The following is a 15,471-nucleotide window of genomic DNA, read 5'->3' on the forward strand; positions in this document are numbered from 1 at the left end:
ACGCTAAAACTTAGTAAGCATTAAGCCAAAGGCAACAGTAGCACATTGACTCTTAATTTTTCTCTGATGACATAACAATATAAGAGAATAGAATAGCACATTTAAATAAAACACACATTTGATTTAGAATATTCAGAATTAATCGTTGGGCTCCTACAGAAAGAGATGAATACTTAAAAGTTATCTAATACTTTAGCCTTGTCATCAGTTTCATATTTTTTTCTTTTCATTCTCTTCCTATAGCTCTTCTGATAACATTAAACCATCCACCTCTCTCTGCCCCAATATCATTCTTCCCCTTTCCTCAGGACCCTGGAGGATTAGCTGGGGCTTGTCAAGGAAGGTTTTTGAACCATATACAGTTTTAAAATATGTTAAATATAATGTTTAAGATAATCTAGTAGTCTTTTTTCTCTACATTTCATTGTTCTTAGCTCAGAGCTATCTTTTGGCTTAAGCTCTCTGTTAGGGAATGAGGAGACTCAAAGAAGAACTACTTGTCTCCATCCGAGATCTGAAGCATCTTGAATAACTCAAAAGGGAAATGGAGTTGAAAAACCAGAGTACCTCTTTTATTAATGATGAAACAGACATCAAAAGAACCTAGAATAAAGAGAGTTACTCAAGCATCACTGGGCCTCCTGGGGCTGCCACTAAAGTAAAAAAGGATAGAGATGGACACATGCTCTATGAGCATTATTTATGAGGGTGGGACCTGAGTTCCCTATGCTCAGTTTCTTCTTCTACACGCCTCATCAGATTACAACCTTCCTCATTCCCCAGGGAGCCATGACTTAAGAAGTGAACAGGAGACTAGAGCACCATGTGAGCTGTCTTCCCTGACTAGAGCAGTGTCACGCTAGCTGTCCAATCTGAAAACCTACCAGTTGCAAGGAAACGTTACGAGAGGAGACAAAGCCTTCACCCTCAATGCTGGTTCAACTATCTTACTTGACATTAAGTTGTACCTCTCTTACTTGACATTAAGTTGTACCTCTCCTACTTGACATTAAGTTGTACCTTCTCTTACTTGACATTAAGGGCCCTACATATTTCCTAAATGAATGGTTTCCTTCCTCCTTTCTTTCCTTTCCTTCCTTCCTCCCTTTCTTTCTCTTTTCTTTCCTTTCTTTCTTTCTCTCTTTTCTTTCTCCTTCCTTCCTCTTTCTTTTCTTTCTTTCCTTTCTTTGTTTCTTCTTTCCTTCTTTCTTTTTTCTTTCTTTTTTTTCTTGACAGAGTTTCCCTCTGTTGCCAGGCTGGAGTGCCGTGGTGTGATCTCAGCTCATGGCAACCTCCGCCTCCTGGGTTCAAGCAATTCTCCTGCCTCAGCCTCCCAAGTAGCTGTGATTACAGGTGTGTGCCACCACACCCAGCTAATTTTTGTACTTTTAGTAGAGACGGGTTTCACCATATTGGCCAGGATGGTCTGGATCTCTTTACCTCGTGATCCGCCCACCTTGGCCTCTCCAAGTGCTGGGATTACAGATGTGAGCCACTGCACCCGGCCTGAATGACATATTTCTAATTCATTGTTTTCTTCTTGGTTGTGGTAGGTATAATCGATGCAAAATAATTAATTAAGATTATTGGCCAGGCGTGGTGGCTCACGCCTGGAGTCCCATCACTTTGGGAGGCCAAGGTGAGCAGATCACAAGATCAGGAGATCGAGACTATCCTGGGTAACATGGTGAAACCCTGTCTCTACTAAAAATACAAAAATTAGCCGGGCGTGGTGGCGGAAGCCTGCAGTCCCAGCTACTCGGGAGGCTGAGGCAGGAGAATGATGTGAACCCGGGAAGTGGAGCTTGCAGTGAGCCGAGATTGCAACACTGCACTCCAGACAGGGTGACAGAGCGAGACCCCGTCTCAAAAAAAAAAAAAAGATTATTATTAGCAATTTTCTAATAATGTATAATATTTATAACCTTGGCTCAATAAATTCATCAGCCCAATTTCCCGGAAATATTTGATAAAAACACTAATATTCCTTGGAATAGACCATTTAAAACAATTATAAGGAGGTTTTATGAACAGTGATATAAGGTTGTTTCACTGGAGCATACATACATACCAGCAAATCAAATTAATGAATATTTATCACAGTATTATAGTCTGTGAAATATAGTGCTAGTGTTATAAGGAATAAAAAAATGACATGACGAAGGTCATGAATACTTGGGACGTTTGATTTTTTCAAAATCACTAACGTGAATTTAGTTGGGGATGTAAAGACCAAACACGAAAATACGAGCAGCAATGCCAGAAATGTATACCTTATCAACAAGTCTTATGAAACTGTTACTACACAAAATCTTATTAATTTTCAAAATAGAATTTATAACACTAGCTGTGCATACCATGCAGGGAGAGATCTCATTGAGATACTAAAGCTACCTAGAAGACAGGATCAAGGTTATGAAACAAGAAACAAAAGAGTAAAAAGGAAAGAAGGAATGGAGGAAGGGGCGGAGGGAGGAAGGATTAAGCAGTTCACATTTTAAAAAAGAAATACAATATTTTAAACTTTGGAAGAAAGTAGTAAGACGACCATTTTGACAGGCACTAAAGATTAAAGCCTGAACAAATAAAGATGTCAAAGTGAATATAGTTCAAAAGCCATGCTAAGGACCTGGACTTAGGAACAATGAGGATTAAGATAAATTTTTCTTTTTTTGATTGTGTTGCCCAAACCACAAAAGTGGCCATGCTGACTATGCTGGCTATTGTTCCTTCTTGTATTATAGCTAGTCTTTTTTTTTTCCCCCCCTCTAGGAAAGATATATTGAAATATCCAGTCCTAGTAGTACCCTCAACTCCCAGACAGCATCCAATACATAGCAAAGCCCTGCTCCCTTAAACCCTTCCCAAGATCACCTAACCCAGGCCCACACAGGAAGTACTTCCTGACATCCTACTGAGACATCCCACAGTTCCCCATGGTGTGTGTTCCCCCTCACTTCAATGTGTCTTAAGCCAACCTGTTCAGTTGCAGATGTGTTCCCAGTGGTGTTTGGTTCAAAATCATTGGCACAACCATGCCCCCATAACTCACCCTTAATTTTTCTTTGCGTGGTAGATGACATGCTGCCACTTTCAATTTGTAAAAAGTAGAAAATGTATATTCTTTTCACAGTGAATCCTAGACACAAAGCTACCACTTGAGAATACAAATTGGTGTATTCAGTGGGTCAGTCATGCCCACTATTATGCTATTACAGAGATGGCTACCAGAGAGTGGAACCACACTGTGAAAGAAGCTTCTGTCTTCTCTGACAAGAAGAGGAGGTGACATCTTAAGTTCTATGATAAGCAAGCAAGAGGTGAAATGAACATATAAAACTAAACAAATAAGGGAGAGAAATGTCCACCTTTATCTCAGTTATTTCAAACACAGATCTAATGGGCGGCACATCCATAGCCATCCATCATAATTGTTTCTTATGTTTTTACTCTTAGTGTGCCTGGTGGAATTTTTAAAATCAATTACAGTTTCAGTCTCTGAAAAATGATCCCATGTGAGGGAATCTTTATTGTCATGGTTGTGATATATATTCTTGTTATTTTTTCCTTGAAAGAGAAAAAATATTCTATAATCTTTAATATAGAATGATTTATTTCTTCATTTCACTAACCAGAGTTTTTTTGGATTTAAAGAATTATTCTGCATATTGCTATCCCAGCTCCTAGTAATTTATGTGATTTTTATTCTGAACCAATTGATCAATTTACGTGTTTATCCTCTCATAATTTTTGTGTCTGAATTTACAAATGTAATGTCCAACTTGATTCATTATATGTATTTTATAAACTGTTACTCCTTTGTGTGAATTTCAATTAGGATTTAGAGAGAAAATAGTATTTTTCATGCCTAACAGAGTTTGCTTTTCTTCATTTCTGTATATTCCTAACTAAGCACTGTTGGCCTGTAAAGAAGCCTTCATTAAGATTCTAGCACAAGTTGAACTATTATTCTAAACTAACCACCACCATAAGATAACTCTAACTCAGTTACATTGAGCCATGTGTATATCCTTTCAAACTGTCTTATTAACTCTAATTTTATCACCCTGTAAATTGGGTAACATGAATCTTCTCACTTTGTTCATTTTTGGAATTGTTTTGGCTGTTTTAGTAACTGTGCCTTTTCATGTAATTTTAGAATCAATTTTTGGGTATCTCCAAAAAAAGTCTTACTATTATTTAGAATAGGATTGCATTGAATGTTTAGATAAAATTGGAAAGAACTGACATTTTTAAAAAATATTGAGTCATCCAATCCATAAAGATGGTTCATCTCTCCATTTTGTTAGATCTTCTGTGATATCTTCAGTGTTTCCTGTTTTCTCTCTATATATATCTGTACATATTTTACTTCTTAAATTTATATCTACCTCCATTTTTGTTGCTACTATATAGGGTTTTGTGTTTGTTTTCAAATTCCAGTTTTTCATGGCAAGAATGAACAATATATATACGAAAACAATTGACTTTAGACATTGGCACTGTATCCTGTATTCCTGCTAAACTCATTCACTAGTTCCAGAAATGGTTTGTTGTGCGTGTTTGTTTGCAGTTTTTTGGAATTGTCTATGTAGGCATCTGTGTCATGTGCAAATAAATATAGATTACTCCTTCTTTCCCTTTGTTATATGTATGATTTTTGCTTTTTTTCTTCCTTTATCACACTAGCTGGGAATTCTGGTACAGGGTTAAATAACAATGGTGAGAATTCATCCTTGCATTGTTTCAAATCTTAGAAAATATTTCATCTGTAGATATTAAGTATGAAATTAGTTGTAGAGTTTGTTTACCTATGCCTGTTATTATGTTAGACACTTCCCTTCTATGTCTAGCTTTTTAGTTTGTTTTATAACTTTTAGTTTAAGTTTGGGGGTACATGTGCAAGATATGTAGGCTCTTGTGGTGTTTTATCATAAAAGAGTGTTGCATTTTGTTCACTGCTTATTTTGCAACTACTGAGATGACTGCATGTTTTTCTAAGTCTGTTAATAAATTATATTTTTATAATATTTGTATTTTAACTTTATAACATTTACAGAGTTATATTAACGTAATAAATTATACTGTTGTATTTACAAATGATGAAATATCCTTGCATTCCCAGAATGAACCCCACTTGGTCATAGTTTTTAAAATTCATTTTAAATACTGCCAGATTGCATTCATTAATAGTATAAGTATTAGGTATTTCTGCATCTATGCTCATGAGAGGTAATGACCTTTAGGTATTTTGTAATATATTTGTCTAGTTTGGCTACTAAGGAAACATCCCTTCTTATGTTTTCTGAGAGAGGTCTTTTATAATCTGCTGTTATTTCATCGATGTATTGTAGAAGTCACCAATAAAACTATACTGGCCGAATGTTTTCTTTTGGGAAAGTTTTACACTACTATTTAAATTGCTTAATAGGTATATAGCTTTCTAGATGATCTGTTTCTCTTTCAGTGATTTTTGTAGGTAGTGTCATTCAAAAAATTCAACAACTTTACTTAAGTTGTGGAATTTATGGATGAAGAATTGTTTGTAGTACTTCTATATTATCCTTGTAATGTCTGTGGAATCAACAGTAAAGACCCCTCTTTATTTCCTATTGGTCATTGGTACCTTCTTCTTTTTTTTTTTTTTTTTTTGTTAGCATGACTAGAACTTTATTAATTTTGCAGATTTTCTCAAATCTGCAAAATAACAAATCTTTTGCTTCAGTAATTTTTCCCTATTGTTTCTCTATTTTAAATTTCATTGATTTGTACTCTAATTTTTATTTTTTTCTTATGCTTACTTTAGAGAGAGAAATATTTTAAAGTTGTTCCTGCATGTTGAACAAACTGTAAACATCCTGCAAAGATCTGATAGCCAGTCTACTTTCTGTCCATCACCTACAGACACCCTCTTCCTTCTCAAGTCAAACTCAGTGGGTCAGTCATGCCCACTATTATGCTGTTACAGAGATGGCTACCAGAGAGTGGAACCACACTGTGGAAGAAGCTTCTGTCTTCTCTGACAAGGAAGAGGAGGTGACATCTTAAGTTCTATGATAATAACATACAAATACATTCAATATATTTAGATTTAAGTCATATACTTCTAATAAGGTAAGTTGAAAATAATTAGACTCAGTTGTTCATATGTAGAAGCATGTAGTAAGCATAACAAGATGATTTGGGATTCTATGATGATTCTGCATACAATTTTCTCTGGTCAAATTATTTCATTTTTTTCCAAACTGCCCTCAAGACTACTAGATTAAGAAAAAAATAAATTGTGTGATTGCTAAAAATAAAGATCAGTAAAAATATAACAACTTTCCAAATGTAAAATAATGCAGCCAGTTTTCACATTGCACACTACTTTATTAATTGAGACATATGCATATTGGAGTTGTGCAGAGTGAAGATGTGTCTCAGTATGCATAAGTTTTTCTTAAAATAGTGAAATGTAAAGTGAGTACTCTGTTTAAGAATTACAGGAGTTGTATAGTCAATGCAATATCATGTAACTTTTGTATGTTTGTAATTTAATGTTCAAAGAATATCAGAAATATAAATGTCTAGAAAGAGAGACAAAAATAATTGCTGGAAAAGAACTCACTCTTTTGACCCACATTGCATTTCTCCTGAGTTTCATGTTTTATTCTCTTTATTTCAGCTATTATTTTCTTTCTCCAGATGCCCTTAAGTGTACTTTAACGACAGATTGCAGTTGCATGTATGCATTATTCTCTTTTTATTATACCAGTTTGTTATTCCTTAGTATATGATGTTGTTGTGTCTCTGTATTTTATCCTTCGACTTTTATCTGTTTTAATTATTATATTTGAATACACAAAACAATGCCAAAACCGTTTTGAACGGTAAGCTGAAAAGTTCTTATTTTTTCAAGGCAATTTTCTTCTCAGAAGCGAGCTCTCCCTATCTATGGAACTATTTTTGCATTTTCTCATGGACTCTTACAATTTATAAGGGATTTTATTTCTTTCCACCTTTTCAAAATTGAATAATCCCTGCTATGAATCCACCCTTATAAGCTCTAACAAAGTTCTTCATTGTTTACTGCAACATTATTTATGAGAACAAATTATTAGAGACAACTTAATATTCATAAAGGGGCCATGATCAAATATAGCCTTTGTCAACATAAATGTCTTCCTGTTAAAAAACAAGGCAGATATAGAATATATAGAGAAGTATATATACATATATATATGTGCCTATTAAAAAGAAATTAGGACATATCAACACGGAAGCATATCATTGGTACATCACTGAGTGAAACACTGGGGAATGTGTTCACCTACAGGTATATAAGGCAGCAACGTTATTGTAATAAAGTACCTATCTCCATCTGCCTGCCTATTTATCTCTAACGTGACTCAATAATGCATAGTACATAGAAGACATTAAATAAATATTGTTTAACTCATAAATCTCTAGAAGGCAACCCAGCTATTAATCATGGTTACATCAAAAAGTGAGATTATGAGGATATTTGGAGAGAGAAGCAAGATTTTTCACATATATACATATATATATATAATATAGAGATAGTTTAGATATTTCACCATATGCATATACATACACATATATCATCTACAGCATAATATATGCATGTCCATTAAAATATTGCAACTATATAACATATCTCTATAAAGTGCTAGAAAGCCAATAAATATTTGGGGGAAAATAATTAAAAAATTAAACATACCACTTAGTAACATTAATTATCAGAGAGCCTGAAAACTTCAGTTGTCTTTGCCTTCTGAGAGGATACGATGTAAATCCCAAAGTAGGCTGTGATGTGGCAGCCTTATTTCAATATTCCAGATCAATCTAAAACCTAGCATTGTATCCACTGGTTTAGAGGTGGCTTTGAAGACTTCATAGCTTATACACAATGAAAAGGGGATGAATCCCTGGTACATTTTAGGGGAGACCATTATTTGTACACCAACATTAACATTGCCTCAACAACTTAGATGACATGGTACTAACACATTGTCAATGACATTTACTGACCAAGAAAACCTGGCCTTCAAGCACTCTTCTTTCAAAAAACTCTAATTCCAAGTATCGTTTGCATATAAGCAAAGCACAGTGGTTTTCCAGGGAAGAATGGCAAGAATTCCTTTATGGTAGATGCTACTGGGGATTTCTGTAACAGGTGGTGCATAGATCATAATGAAAAATAAAAAGCTATATGAAAAAAAGGAAGCAAACATTAAATTCCAAAAATATTCTGTGCCATATCCTAGCTGATATTTTTGTCCTTTCATTCTATTTAGGTGGGGAGATTCCTTCATTTCCTTATTAAAAAAAAGCATAAAGTCTTAAAGTGGTTTCTCCATACAGAAGTATTAACAGGGTCAATTTGTTCTCTACTTCATTCATTCAGATATTTCCCCATATAACAAATATTCATTAAACATCAATTTTACCCCAGGCTCTGTAATAAGTTGGGAGTACACAGTAATGATGAAACCCAACTTTCTAGGTCTTTCCTGCCCAAGTACTCCCTTTATTTTAGGGAGAGAAAAACATAAACAAGCACATATATATATATACACATATATATGTAATTTTATATATAAAATATATGTGTGTTTATATATACACACGTGTGTTTATATATAAATTTTATATATATAAAATTACTAATTTCTGTAAATAAGATAAAGAGGATACTTCTGGAAAATAATGGGGCAGGAGCGCTACTTTAATATCTTGTTTAAATAATTATAAATCATAAAAAGAATTTGGATTGAAGATAAAAAAGAAAAGATGAGAAGAAAATAGGTATGAGACAAAGATAGGAAGAGAGCATTCCAGGCAACAGAAAACAGACTCCAAAGCAAAATAAATTTTTACCTATTTAAGTAACTGAAAAAAGAATGCTGTAGCAGAAGTCTAGTCAGAGAAAAACTTGGACAGAAACAAGTGTTAGTGATATATTAGCTAAGGCAGGCCACTATATGCTATAATAACAGAGCCCTAGAACCCAATGTGGAATGGATTAACACGAAGAACGATTTTTCAGCTGCATTTAGTCCAGGACATAAAGCCCTAAATTAGAGCATCTGAGGGATATAGACATCTCTTTCTCCAACATATGCACTGTAATTTACCATGTATCACTTAGCAGGCAAGTGAAATGAATAAAGAGAGCCTGAAAAAGGCATGCCTGCTCTTCACTGCTTCAAATTCTAAGTGTTACAGTGCTTCTGTTCAAATTCTATTGGTGAGATAAACACAAAAACGGATGGGTGACGATAGTTCTGCTCTGTATGCTGAGAAGCAGGTATTTAGTGGGCAACTAACCAGTTGTTGCTATAAGAGATTTTGGAATACCTGTAAGATACGCATATGTACATGTTACATTGATAGCTGTAAAAATTAACATGAATATCATAGAAGTGGTTTGGTGATAAATGGTGAAATGAGAGCATATGTTATTAATTTTAAAATTATGGAAATAGAATATAGCATTTCAGAAAACAAGTGTAGAAAAAGAAATAGATTCTGGCTAAGATCAGTCAGGGAGAGACCAAGAAGAAACTTCTAGAGGTAGGAGATATTTCTCAATATCTAGATGTCACAAGAGTCAAAATAATAGACTGTGTTGTATGCTGCTAAGTTGTCCAGGACAGATAGAACAAATATTGGATGAAGTTTTTGATGTTTTAGGAAAGAAATTTAGATGACTTAGGAGTGCAGTTAAAGGTAAATTCATGAATACATAAAGAGATTTTTGGATGAATATGATACAGATGTTCAAATTTCAATTAGTTCTAATAGCTTAAATAACAGAGCAATTAGAGATGAACTAGGGAGAAAGCAAACAAAGAGAGACAAAGCATTCCTCAAATATAAGGTAAATATCTCATTGGAACAAATGGAAGAAATGGAACAAACACAAAAAGACCAAGCAAGTCTGAAACAGTATTGTCTGGAAATTTGACTTAGGCTGAACAATGGAAATTAAATTGTTTCATGCCAAAAAAAAAAAAAAAAAGACACGAGACAGTTACATTCCTTGAAGCCAAGGTCAGGGTCCATTTTCCATTTCAGAAACAAAGATTTAAAAATTTCCTCCATTGCTACCTAAGGCTAGAGTTCCCAGAAAGTGGCAGTTCTACCCGGGGACACAGAAGCCAGAAATTTATAATCAGAACTGAGCCAAGTTCTACTCTGGAACTGCAATAAGTCTTCCATATTTCCAATTTCATATTAGAGTTTATTTCCAAACTGCCCTTATGAGACCATTCTCTGGATGAGTGGGGATTTCAGTGGGTATCCGGAAGAAGAAAACTATAAACTCTAAGTCAGGGAGTGTGTTGTATGCTGGACCCAGAGAGAAAGAGGCAGAACTGGAATAAGAAAGATAAAGAAAGAGCCTCCTTCACAAAATGAGTGTACAATCAATATTTGACAAATGAAGAAATGCAATACTAAAAGACAATCAATAAAATTTATTATCAAAATATTAATTTATATATCATGAATTTAATTTTATAAAATAGAAATAAAAGAATTTAAAATCAGTATGTTTAAGATATAAAAAATAAAGGCATACTTTATACTCAGTAAACATAAACTGCAACATAAAAATACCAGTGAATTAAAGCTAAATGTCTTAAGAAAAAAGGAAAAACTTAAAAATAAAAAATCTAGAGTGTTTGAAGTTAAAAAATACAATATCCAGAATAAACTCCAGAAAATTCACAATTGCGAAATAAATTCATGAAGATGAAGACAATAAAATATAAGAATTAGAAATGAATCACAAAGAGAAAAGGATAAAAAATGGAAAAGCAGTATTTGTTTGGAAAGAGTTTCACAATAAGAGAATTAACTGGATGATGGGAAAATAATATTTATTTGGGAGAATTCTGCAAACTAAAGACATTTTGCAAACTAAAAAAATGTGTATTTCCTGATTAAAAATGCTACTATAAAGACACATGCACACATATGTTTATTGTGGCACTATTCACAAGAGCAAAGACTTGGAATCAACCCTAATGTCCATCAGTGACAGACTGGATTAAGAAAATGTGGCACATATACACCATGGAATACTATGCAGCCATAAAAAAGGATGAGTTTGTGTCCTTTGTAGGGACATGGATGCAGCTGGAAACCATCATTCTCAGTAAACTGTCGCAAGAACAGAAAACCAAATTCCACATGCTCTCACTCACAGGTGGGAATTGAACAATGAGATCACCTGGACACAGGAAGGGGATCATCACACACCGGGCCCTATTGTGGGGAGCGGAGGCTGGAGGGATAGCATTAGGAGATATACCTAATGTAAATGACGAGTTAATGGGTGCAGCACACCAACATGGCACATGTATACATATGTAACAAACCTGCACGTTGTGCACATGCACCCTAGAACTTAAAGTATTAAAAAAAAAAGTGTGTATTAAATAAATATGTTACATTAATAAAAAAAAAAGTATCCCAGCAAAAATAAAGACTGGAACCCCATGGCTTCACTGCTGAATTTACCAAACATTTAAAAAAAGAACTAAAACCAATCCTACTAAAACTGTCCTGAAAAATGGAGGAGGAGAGAATACTTGCAGATGCATTCTACATGGCCAGTATTACCCTGTTAAAATAACCAGACAAAGACACATCAAAAGAAGAAAACTACAGGCCAATATCCATAATGAATATCGATACAAAAATTCTCAACCAAATACTAGCAAACCAAATTCAACAACACATTAAAAAGTTAATTGTGCATGACTCAGTAGAATTAATCCCTGGGATGCAAGGATGGTTCAACATATATAAATCAATCAATGTAATACAATATACCACCAGAATTAGGAATAAAAACTATATGATCATTATAATTGATGCTGAAAAAGCATTTGATAAAATTTAACATCCTTACATGATAAAAATCCTCAAAAAACTGGGTTTAGAGGGAACATACCTCAACACAATAAAATCCATATATGACGGACTCACAGTTATTAACATACCAATCAGGGAAAAGCTAAAAATCTTTCTTCTAAAATCCAGGACATGACAAGGATGCCCACTTTCACCACTGCTATTCAACATACTACTAGAGCAATCATACAAGACAAAGAAATAAAGGGAATCAAAGCTGGAAAGGAAAAAGTTGAATTATCCTTATTTACAGATGATTTAATCTTATATTTAGAAAAGCCTAAAGACTTCATCAAAAACTACTTGAATTAATAAATAAATTCAGTAAAGTTACAGGCTACAAAATCCACATAAAACAATCAGTAGCGTTTCTATCTGCCAACAATGAACAATCTGAAAAAGAAATAACATAATACCATTTACAATAGTCAAAATAAAACTAAATACCCAGTAATAAACTTAACTAAAGGAGTAAAAGACCTCTACAGTGAAAACTATAAAACACTGATGCAAGAAAATGAGAGACACAAAAAATGTACAGTTACTTCATGTCCATGGATACGAAGACTCTTGCTAAAATATCCATTATACTAAAAGCAACTTACTGACTCAGTGTAATCCCTATCAAAATACCAATGATATTCTCCACAAAAATAATTCTAAAATTTACATGCAAAAGGAAAAGGCCCAGAATAGCCAAAGCCATTCTTAGCAAAAAGAACAAAACTGGAAGAATTACATTACGTGACTTCAAATCATACTACAGAGCTATAGTACCCAAAACAGCATGGGACTGGCAAGAAAACAGACCCATAGGCCGATGGAATGGAATAGGGAACATAGAAATAAATCCACATATCTATAGTGAACTCATTTTTGACAAAGATGCTAAGAATATACATGGGGGAAAGCAGCTTATATAATAAATGGTGCTGAGAAAATTGGATATCCATTCACAAAAGAATTAAACTCTCTCTCACCATATGCAAAAATCAAATCAAAATGGATTAAAGGCTTAAATATAAGACTTCAAACTATGAAATTACTGAAGGAAAACATTAGGGAAACTCTTCAGGACATTGGTTGGGCAAAGATTTCTTGAGTAATACACCACAAGCACAGGCAACCAAAGCAAAAATGTATACATCAGATCACATCAAGTTAAGAAGCTTCTACACAGCAAAGGAAACAGTCAACAAAATGAAGAGACAACCCCCAGAACCTGAGAAAGTATCTGCAAACTATCCATCTGACAAGGAATTAATAATCAGAACATATAAAGAGTTCAAACTACTCTCTAGGAAAAAATATCTAATAATCTAATTAAAAATGGTCAAAAAATCTGAATAGACATTTCTTTAAAAAAAAAAAACATACAAATGGCAAGCAGGTATAAGAAAAAGTGCTCAGATCATCAGAGAAATGCAAATCTATATTACAATGAGGTATCATGTCACTCCAGTTAAAACACAGGCAATAATAAATGCTGGAAAGGATGCAGAGAAAAGAACATTCACACACTGTTGGTGGTAATGTAAATGCAGGCAACCTCTATGGAGAACAGTTTGGCGCTTCCTCAAAAAACTAAAAATTGAGGTACCATATGATCCAGCAATTCCACTGCTAAGTACATACTCAGGAAAAAGGAAAGCAGTATATCAAAGATATATCTGCACTCCCAACTTCATTGTTGCACTATTCACTATAGTCAACATTTGGAGCAACCTAAGTATCCATCAGCAGATGAATGGATGAAGAAAATGTAGTACATATACACAATGGAGCACTACTTGCCTAGCAAACAGTAAGATCTTGTCATTTGCAACAACAAGGATAGAGCAGTAGGTCATTATGTTAAGTGAAATAAGCCAGGCACAGAAAGACAAACTTTGCAGGTTCCCACTCATTTGTGGGAGACAAAAATGAAAACAATTGAACTCATGGACACAGAGAGTAGAATGATGATTACCAGAGACTGGAAAAGCTAGTGTGTAGTGGGAAATGGGGATGGTTAATGAGTACAAAAATATAGTTAGATAGAATGAATACGATCTAGTATTTGATAGCACAACAAGGTGACTACAGTCAACAATGATTTATTGCACATTTTTAAAATAAACTAAAAAGGTATAATTGGAATGTTGTAACACAAAGAAATGACAAATTCTTGAGGAAACGGATAGCCTATTGACCTGATGTTATTATTATATATTGTATACATGCATCAAAATATCCCATGTACCCTACTACATACTATTAAAAATTAAAAAGAGGCCGGGAGCATATTAAAAATTAAATTAAAAAGAATGCCTGTAATCCCAACACTTTGGGAGGCTGAGAAGGGCATATCACAAGGTCAGGAGTTCGAGACCAGCCTGACCAACGTGGTGAAACCCCATCTCTACTAAAAAAAATACAAAAATTACCAGGCATGGTGGCATACACCTGTAATCTCAGGTACTCAGGAGGCTGAAGCAGGACAATCGTTTCACTGTAACCTGGGAGGTGGAGGCAAGATCACGCCACTGCACTCCAGCCTGGGTGACAGAGTGACACTTTGTCTCAAAAAATAAAATAACATAAAATAAAATAAAGAAAGCATTAAAAGGATATTTGAAACAATAAGAAAAATCAATTTTGAGGGAAGGCAGTAAACAAAAGGTGATCAGTCCATCTTTGTTTGAATGTTTCTGTCTTTCATATTCTTGTGCTGATAAAAGTCTTTGTAGCTGAATGCTCTATCTTATGTATCATTACAGTGGAAGTTACTGCACACTTCCTACTCCACATTCTTACTAAGCATTTCAGCTTTTGGTTTACATCATATGCTACATGGAAATCTTTGAAAGGAGAGCTCTGGAAAATAGTAAGTAAAATCTAGTCTTTTGAAGACATAAATAACTTTAGTAAAACCTGAGCCCCTAAGTGGCCAGTCTCTGCCTAGAGACACATTCAAAGGAAACATCTTTATCCAGAAAACTTGTAACTTTTGCCTCACCAGACTTGTAATTACTAATACTCTACTGTTCACCAGAACCCTTACCAATAACATAAAGTCAATTAACACATATTTTTATGTTATATATATTATATACTGTATTCTTACAATAAGGTAAACTAGAGAATAGAAAATGTTAATTAGGGAAATCATTAAAAATGAGAAAATATATCTCCTATTCATTAAGTGGAAGTGAATTATCATAAAAGTTTTCTTCCTTGTCACCTTCAGACTGAGTAGGCTGAGGAAGAGGAGGAAGTGGCGGAGCTGGTCTTGCTGTCTCAGGGTGGCAGAATCCAAAGAAGTGGAGGAGGTGGAAAGGGAGGTAGGAGAGGCAGGCACACTCTGGGTAACTTTCACTGAAAAATATCTTCCTATAAGTAAATTTGTGCAGTTCAAACCTGTGTCATCCAAGGATTAACTGTGCTAAACGTACTATAAAAACATAAATGGTTTATTTCATTTTAGGTTAGAGATTATAAATATATATTAGTACATAGCAATAAGCTTACTATAATTTTCTCTTGAAATGTTTAGCTGCAAAT

Source organism: Trachypithecus francoisi, unplaced genomic scaffold (assembly GCF_009764315.1).
Source record: "Trachypithecus francoisi isolate TF-2019V2 unplaced genomic scaffold, Tfra_2.0 Lachesis_group2, whole genome shotgun sequence".
Taxonomy (NCBI): domain Eukaryota; kingdom Metazoa; phylum Chordata; class Mammalia; order Primates; family Cercopithecidae; genus Trachypithecus; species Trachypithecus francoisi.